This window comes from Cydia splendana, chromosome 2 (genome assembly GCF_910591565.1).
Source record: "Cydia splendana chromosome 2, ilCydSple1.2, whole genome shotgun sequence".
Classification (NCBI taxonomy): domain Eukaryota; kingdom Metazoa; phylum Arthropoda; class Insecta; order Lepidoptera; family Tortricidae; genus Cydia; species Cydia splendana.
In genome coordinates, this window is record NC_085961.1 from 16,630,581 (window position 1) to 16,637,472 (window position 6,892).

The 6,892-nt window shown below is 37.4% G+C and overlaps 1 protein-coding gene across 1 annotated transcript in view; it reads left to right on the forward strand.

Annotated features, from left to right (window-relative positions):
* LOC134805292 (chromobox protein homolog 1-like) overlaps positions 1–6,892 on the forward strand; it is a 206,180-nt gene that overhangs the window by 20,965 nt on the left and 178,323 nt on the right. The gene's annotated exons all lie outside the window — the stretch shown is intronic.

Here is a 6,892-nt window from a genome sequence, read left to right on the forward strand (position 1 = left end):
CAGGATCCGTCAGTGTATATGATTCTAAAATCATGTTTTAGGCCGGCTGTCGGTCAAGTTGGTTATTTTAGATTATTAGTGGTCCAAAATTGAGGTTGGTATAAAGCATGTCGAGCAAAATAATGTCGTGGGAACTAGAATTCCCGAGCATGTCGCGTTTTGTCATGGCAATACAGCCTTAATGACCTATAGCGACGGTACCACGGCTCGATACCCCAGGAAATGGGTCTGCGAATGTACGAGTAGGTACCGCATCGGCGAAAGCCCAAAATTTCTAAGTAGGAAGTGGTGACATTTTGTACTTGTTCGCTTTGCGTGGATAAGATTAGTATTAACTATTTATAATTTTTCATACTATCAGCAACGTTAATAGTTTTGAACCCTTTTTCTTCGTTGACAAAATGCAATTAAAAATTCAGAGCCCGCGCGCACACAGAGCAGTTTGGACTTGGAGTTCCGCGTTCTACTGATCGCTAACCGCTTGATAAACGAAAGTTTTCTATCGCACACAGAGTGGCGTGCCTAAATCCTGCGTTTCTTTTTTAACCGACTTCAAAAAAGGAGGAAGATTCTTAGCTGACGGTTAAACTGAAATAAATCCTGCAGCTTTTTGCTAAAGTTAGCGGATTTCCGAGACTATTTGTTTTGCACATAATAGAATTATAGTAGATTTGCAGTTGAGGGCTTGATAAAATCTACTTAGGTAGGTACATACTTTAGGTAGGAAATCTACGTATTTTTGTGAATCACTGCAGCCCTCCCACTGAGAGTAACAAGAAGACAAAACAATCCTTAATCAGGACATAGTTTTCCCATACGACGAATGACATGCTGGACTGCAATCGTTGACGTAAGCAGGTAGTTCTTTTTTTAATTCAAACTAGATGCAACGTAATTTGAATGTATTCATAATATTATTGTGTTTATGACAACGAAATGTTAATTTGACCGGTTTGTACTGGTTGGTAATTTTTCTAACATTTGTAGTAAAGTAACATGATGATTAATAAGTATTAATAAAATAAAAAGCCACAAAAGTTTTTCCTGGTATCACAAAAATATTTGGTTTCGCAAAAATCCTAATGTTAAACTGCCAAGTAGGTATAAGGCATATTTTGATTACCTACAAACATATTTTCATCTTAAAAAGTTTTAACAGAATTCTTTAGTTAATATTTATGTAGGTACATATGACCTTTTGGATTTAGCACGCATAATATAAACTTAGTAGTTATTATATTAGTCTAATTCTAATACAGTTAATAGTAATAGTAAAGCCACAAAGTAAGTAAAGTTGTTACAACAGTCGTGGGGCACTTGTCCACTCAATACTTTCGCGCTTAAGCCAGCCGGCCTTCAGTGCCTCGGGCGCCTGAATACTTGTTCGGATGATACTCCCGGGGCTATTCCATAACATTTACACCTTCAAATAATCGCTACTATGAATTCAGCTACGAGTAATCAACGAAAATTGACAAGGTGAAAATTAAGGTACGCATTTCAATGTCGGCGAACGTAATTTTAACGGCACGGTCCTGGCGGCTTCATCGTTTTATAGAGCTGCTTGAAGTAAAGAAAGAAGTTGATTTCAACTTTGTGCCGTTACTGCCGTTGCTTTATGTTTATTAACAGAATGGCCCTTCATTTCGACAGAAGTAATTTAACTTCCGCGTTGACAGGCAAAAAGTCAAATGTAAATAACCTGCAGCTACGCAGTAATACAATGAGCTTTCGAGCAGCCAACGTTTTCACATTCATTGCTCTGCGACTGCTTACGATCTATGCATGTTACAGCAATAAGAGTATTGTATAGAAAATAGATCAAAATAAACTTGCGTCATTTAGGAAGCGGATCTACTTAATCGTTCGATCGTTCACATATCGAGCTTAATACCTACATGGTAAGAACACTTCCTAAATTAAAATGATAAATTCGAAATAATGCCGGAATTCATGACGAGTTTATGATTGATTCTTCATGTGTTTTTTTGAGGTTTCCGCATTAAACCATTAAACACTATTAATGTAATTTCTATCTAAAATTACTCTATTTTATTTGTGCCTGCAGTGCGATTTCCTAAAAGTGTATGGAAAGTTTACGGATATAATGTATGTAGATAAATGCATGTGGTAAAGGCAGGTGTATATGTATGTAGATGTATGGGTATGTTTACTTCGTGCGTTCCACGTTCCACCGTAGCGTTAAATTAGTGGTGGTGTCATTTTCGTTTTTTTTGATACGCGTGACATAGGGACATAGGCCACATTTTTATCGACTTTAAAAGAGATATTTTTTACTTACAAAAAACCGTAGTCGGGTCAATGTTATTTAAAGGTATTGCTCGTTTATGCACCTGAAAATCCATTTTAATACGTAGTTTCGGAGTTAAAGGATGAATGATAATTTTTCTAAAAAATCAAAGACTCGTAACGAATTTTATATGTCACTGTTTACCATATACAATTATACATATATCTACAAACTGGAAAAAAAACTCTAAGGGGCCCCACTGATTAACAGTCCGCCGGACGGTATCGGCCTGTCAGTTAGAACAAAATTTTGACAGTTCCGAACAACTGACAGGCCGATACCGTCCGGCGGACTGTTAATCAGTGGGCCCCTTAACAAGCGTCTTACTGCTGAAGGAAAAGGGAGTGATACGTAAACTTAACTTGAGGTAAATATGCAACTTACTTACAGGAACTTCTGAAGTGCAGTGACGAAGACGAAGGCTGAATGTGGAGATCTGTCGACAGATTCGGATTATATACTTCTTTTTTTCCAATGAACCATAGCTGAAAGCACAGCAGGGGGCGTAGTACCAAGTTATGGTTTGCAGTTGCACAGACTCGACCGTCTATAGACAGAAAAACTATTCTTATGGTAAGTACATGAAAATACAAAATTGTTGTGCTAGGATTGAACCTTACTGATAAGTAATTAAATTACATTTAAGTGGATTGATAGACTCAGATGAATCATTAATATGTAATAAGAATTGGATAAGGGTTTTAGGGTTTCGTAGGAAAAATAACAAAGACGGAACCTTTAGGTATAGGTAATAAGAATACTGTAATCATCCCACTGATAATAATTTATTTTAAAGGTAGTTCAATTAGATTGGGTTTTATTTAAAGTTTATTTATACTCGGATTTAGTGCTTACGTAAGTATTGTTTTTGATTTATTTATCACTACACCTGATAAAACAAAGTCCTCCGCCGCGTCTGTCAGTTTGTGTGTTTGTTTGTATGTTCGCGATAAACTCAAAAACTACTGAACGGATTTACATGTCATGAGGTTTTCACCTATCAATAGAGTGATTCTTGAGGAAGGTTTAGGTGTAGGTATAATTCGGTAACCCGTGCGAAGCCGGGGCGGGTCACTAGTAATTGTATGTTTGTATTTTAAACTAGTAGTTCGCCCCGAACTGAGAACTCGCGGTTTGCCAAAAATTATATAGAGCGATTGACTTTGTTGCACCTACTTACTCGTATAGTTCGACATAAAATAGTAGAAAATAATTTTCAAGAAAAAAAAAACGATTCTATGGGGGCCGGTGAAAGATTATTGTACATAGATGGTGCACTATGTAGAAAAGGAGGTGAAACCACCCACTTTTCTAGTAGGTAGCATTCCGTTTCTGTAAGGGTCGCAGTTTTAGCCTCACGAACCCACTTCTCTGATAGCATTTCGGTTCTGTGAGGATTGCAGTTCGAACCTAACCAAAACCACTTTTCTAGTAGCATTTCGTTTCTGTAAGGCTCGCAATTCTAACCTAATCTAACCCACTTTTTTCGGTTCTGTGAGGATCGCAGTACAAACCGAACCTAACCCACTTAACGGCGCGTGCGGTGCGGTGTACGGGGGTTTGAGCGGGAGGGGCTAGTAAGTTTGGCATCATTATACTTTATACCTACATTTTATGATAGGTAATCATAGTGGTTTATTTAGCTTAAGTATCAGTGGTTTTCCAGGTCAAGGTCCGAGTCCGGGTCCGGATCCAGTTCCGGGTCCAGGACCAGGACCAGGTCGAGGTCCAGGTCTAGGACTTGGTCCAGGTCCAAGTCCAGGTCCAAGTCCGGGTCCAAGTCCGGGTTCAGGTCCAGATAAGAGCCCGGATCCGGGTCAGGTCTGGCTCCAGGGCCAGCTCCGTCAAAATCGAAATTCGAAATTGCCAAAAGTGTAGTCATTGAAGAGTTCTGTTCTGATCATCATCAGCAGTTCCACTTCATCAAATGCGACAGTTTATAATGTAAATTCTTGATTTTCTGATGAAAATACACAAATCTCTATACGCATGCCTTTAAGATTTGAGGAGTTCCCTCGATTCCTCATGGATACCATCATCAGACCTCGAGCTTGACAAAAATGTGGCTTAAAAACTTAACTTGCTTAACAAACAACGAAGAGGACAAATCGCCAAACGTGAACTATGCGTCGTTGAAGAGTTCCGTTCTGATCATCATCAGCAGTTCCACTTCATCAAATGCGACAGTTTTTAATGAAAATGCTTGATTTTCTGATGAAAATACAAAAATCTCTATACGCATGCCCTTAAGATTTGAGGAGTTCTCTCGATTCCTCGTGGATCCCATCATCAGAACTCGAGCTTGACAAAAATGTGGCTTAAAAACTTAACTTGCTTAACAAACATAACGAAGAGGACAAATCGCCAAACGTGAACTATGCTTCGTTGAAGAGTTCCGTTCTGATCATCATCAGCAGTTCCACTTCATCAAATGCGACAGTTTTTAATGAAAATGCTTGATTTTCTGATGAAAATACAAAAATCTCTATACGCATGCCCTTAAGATTTGAGGAGTTCTCTCGATTCCTCGTGGATCCCATCATCAGAACTCGAGCTTGACAAAAATGTGGCTTAAAAACTTAACTTGCTTAACAAACATAACGAAGAGGACAAATCGCCAAACGTGAACTATGCTTCGTTGAAGAGTTCCGTTCTGATCATCATCAGCAGTTCCACTTCATCAAATGTCACTTTTTTGAATGTATATGCTTGATTTGTTGATAAAACACATAAATAACTATATGTATGCCTTTAAGGTTTGAGGAGTTCCCTTGATTCCTCATATATCCCATCATCAGAACTGAGTTTTGACAAAAACGGGATCAATCTGTATGCATATACATACAATCAAAAAAATAATTTTCAAAATCGGTCCAGTAATGACGGAGATATGGAGTAACAAGCATAAAAAAAAATCACAATCGAATCTCCTCCTTTTGAGATTTGGAAGTCGGTTAATAAAGGCATTAAAGTAGCAAGCAAAATGAAACGTTTCTTATGCTCAATAGATAAATCACACAATGATCCGAGTCTCCTTACTTATAAAAATTGCTACATAAGAGTGTTCAATAGAGTTTTAAGAAAAGCAAAAATGTTAGCAGTACAGAGAGAAATAAGTCAGGCTAAAAATTCCACCAAGGGTATTTGGACAATTGTCAATAAACGCACCAACAAAAAAAAAGTTGACAGTAAGGAAAAGTTAATGCTTAAAGTGGGTGGAACTCCGGTTCGCGACATTTCTGTAGTTGCAAATATATTTTCGAACAAATTCAATTCGGTAAACACTCAAGTAGTAGGTGATATACAAATAGCAATGAATCTCCTCAAGACAAACACTAATCGAATCGAATGTAATATAGAATCTTTGAAAACCACACCATCTGAAATTAAGAAAATTGTAGACAACATGGAAAAAAAGTCATTATGTGGTTATGATGACATTCCTATAACTGTAATAAAGACTTGTATATCTGAGTTAGCAAAACCACTGTCGCATTTTTGCAATCAATGCTTTGACTGTGGGATTTTTCCTGACCAACTGAAAATCGCGAAAGTTTTACCACTACACAAGAAGGGTCAGAAATCAGATGCCAGTAACTACAGGCCAATTTCTTTGTTGCCAGTAATCTCAAAGATTTTAGAGAAAGTTATAAAAAACAGACTTTCTAAGTATCTTATGTGCAATAGGATTTTGAATAACAGGCAATTCGCATACCGAGTTGACGTTGGAACATCTGAAGCTTTGGACACTCTTATTGATGATATAACAAGTAAATTGTACCAAAAATTGAAAGTAGCAGGTGTCTTTCTTGATTTAAAAGCTGCTTTTGACACTATTGATCACGAAATATTGATTCAAAAGCTAGAATTTTACGGAGTCAGGGGACAAGTTTTAAACTTATGTAAGTCTTATTTGTCTAATAGGAGACAGTTCGTGGAAATAAAAGAAATAGATGACAGTTCTACAGAGGTGGTACACAGATCTAGTTACACTAAGATAACGAAAGGAGTCCCGCAAGGTTCAATTCTTGGCCCCGTATTCTTTAATGTTTATGTAAATGATTTAATATTATATTTGCAAAACGAAATCCCTGACGCAAAATTGGTTTTATTTGCCGATGACAGTAGCGTAGTAACTTCTGGTAAAAACCTTGACGACTTAAACGAGAAAGTAACATTTGTTATCGAGGCATGCTGTCGCTGGTTCACGGCTAACAGTTTGGTTCTAAACAGCAACAAAACCTACGCGATGCTGTTCAAGACTACTTCTAGGAATAATGAGAGGCTAGACATAAGAATGATGGATCAAATAATAAACTCTGTTGACAATATAAAGATACTTGGAGTGTACATCGATAATTTATTAAATTGGAAAGAGGAATTAAAATCTGTTTAAGACTCAATCGCTTCGGGTTGTTTTGCTTTGCGTAGTCTTAGGAATGAATTGACTATGGAACAGTTAAAATTAGTATATTTTGCTCTCATAGAGTCCAAACTTCGATATAGCATAAGGATCTGGGGTAATAGCTATAAATACAATATGGATCGCGCTTTTATTGCACAAAAAAAAGCTATTCGCGC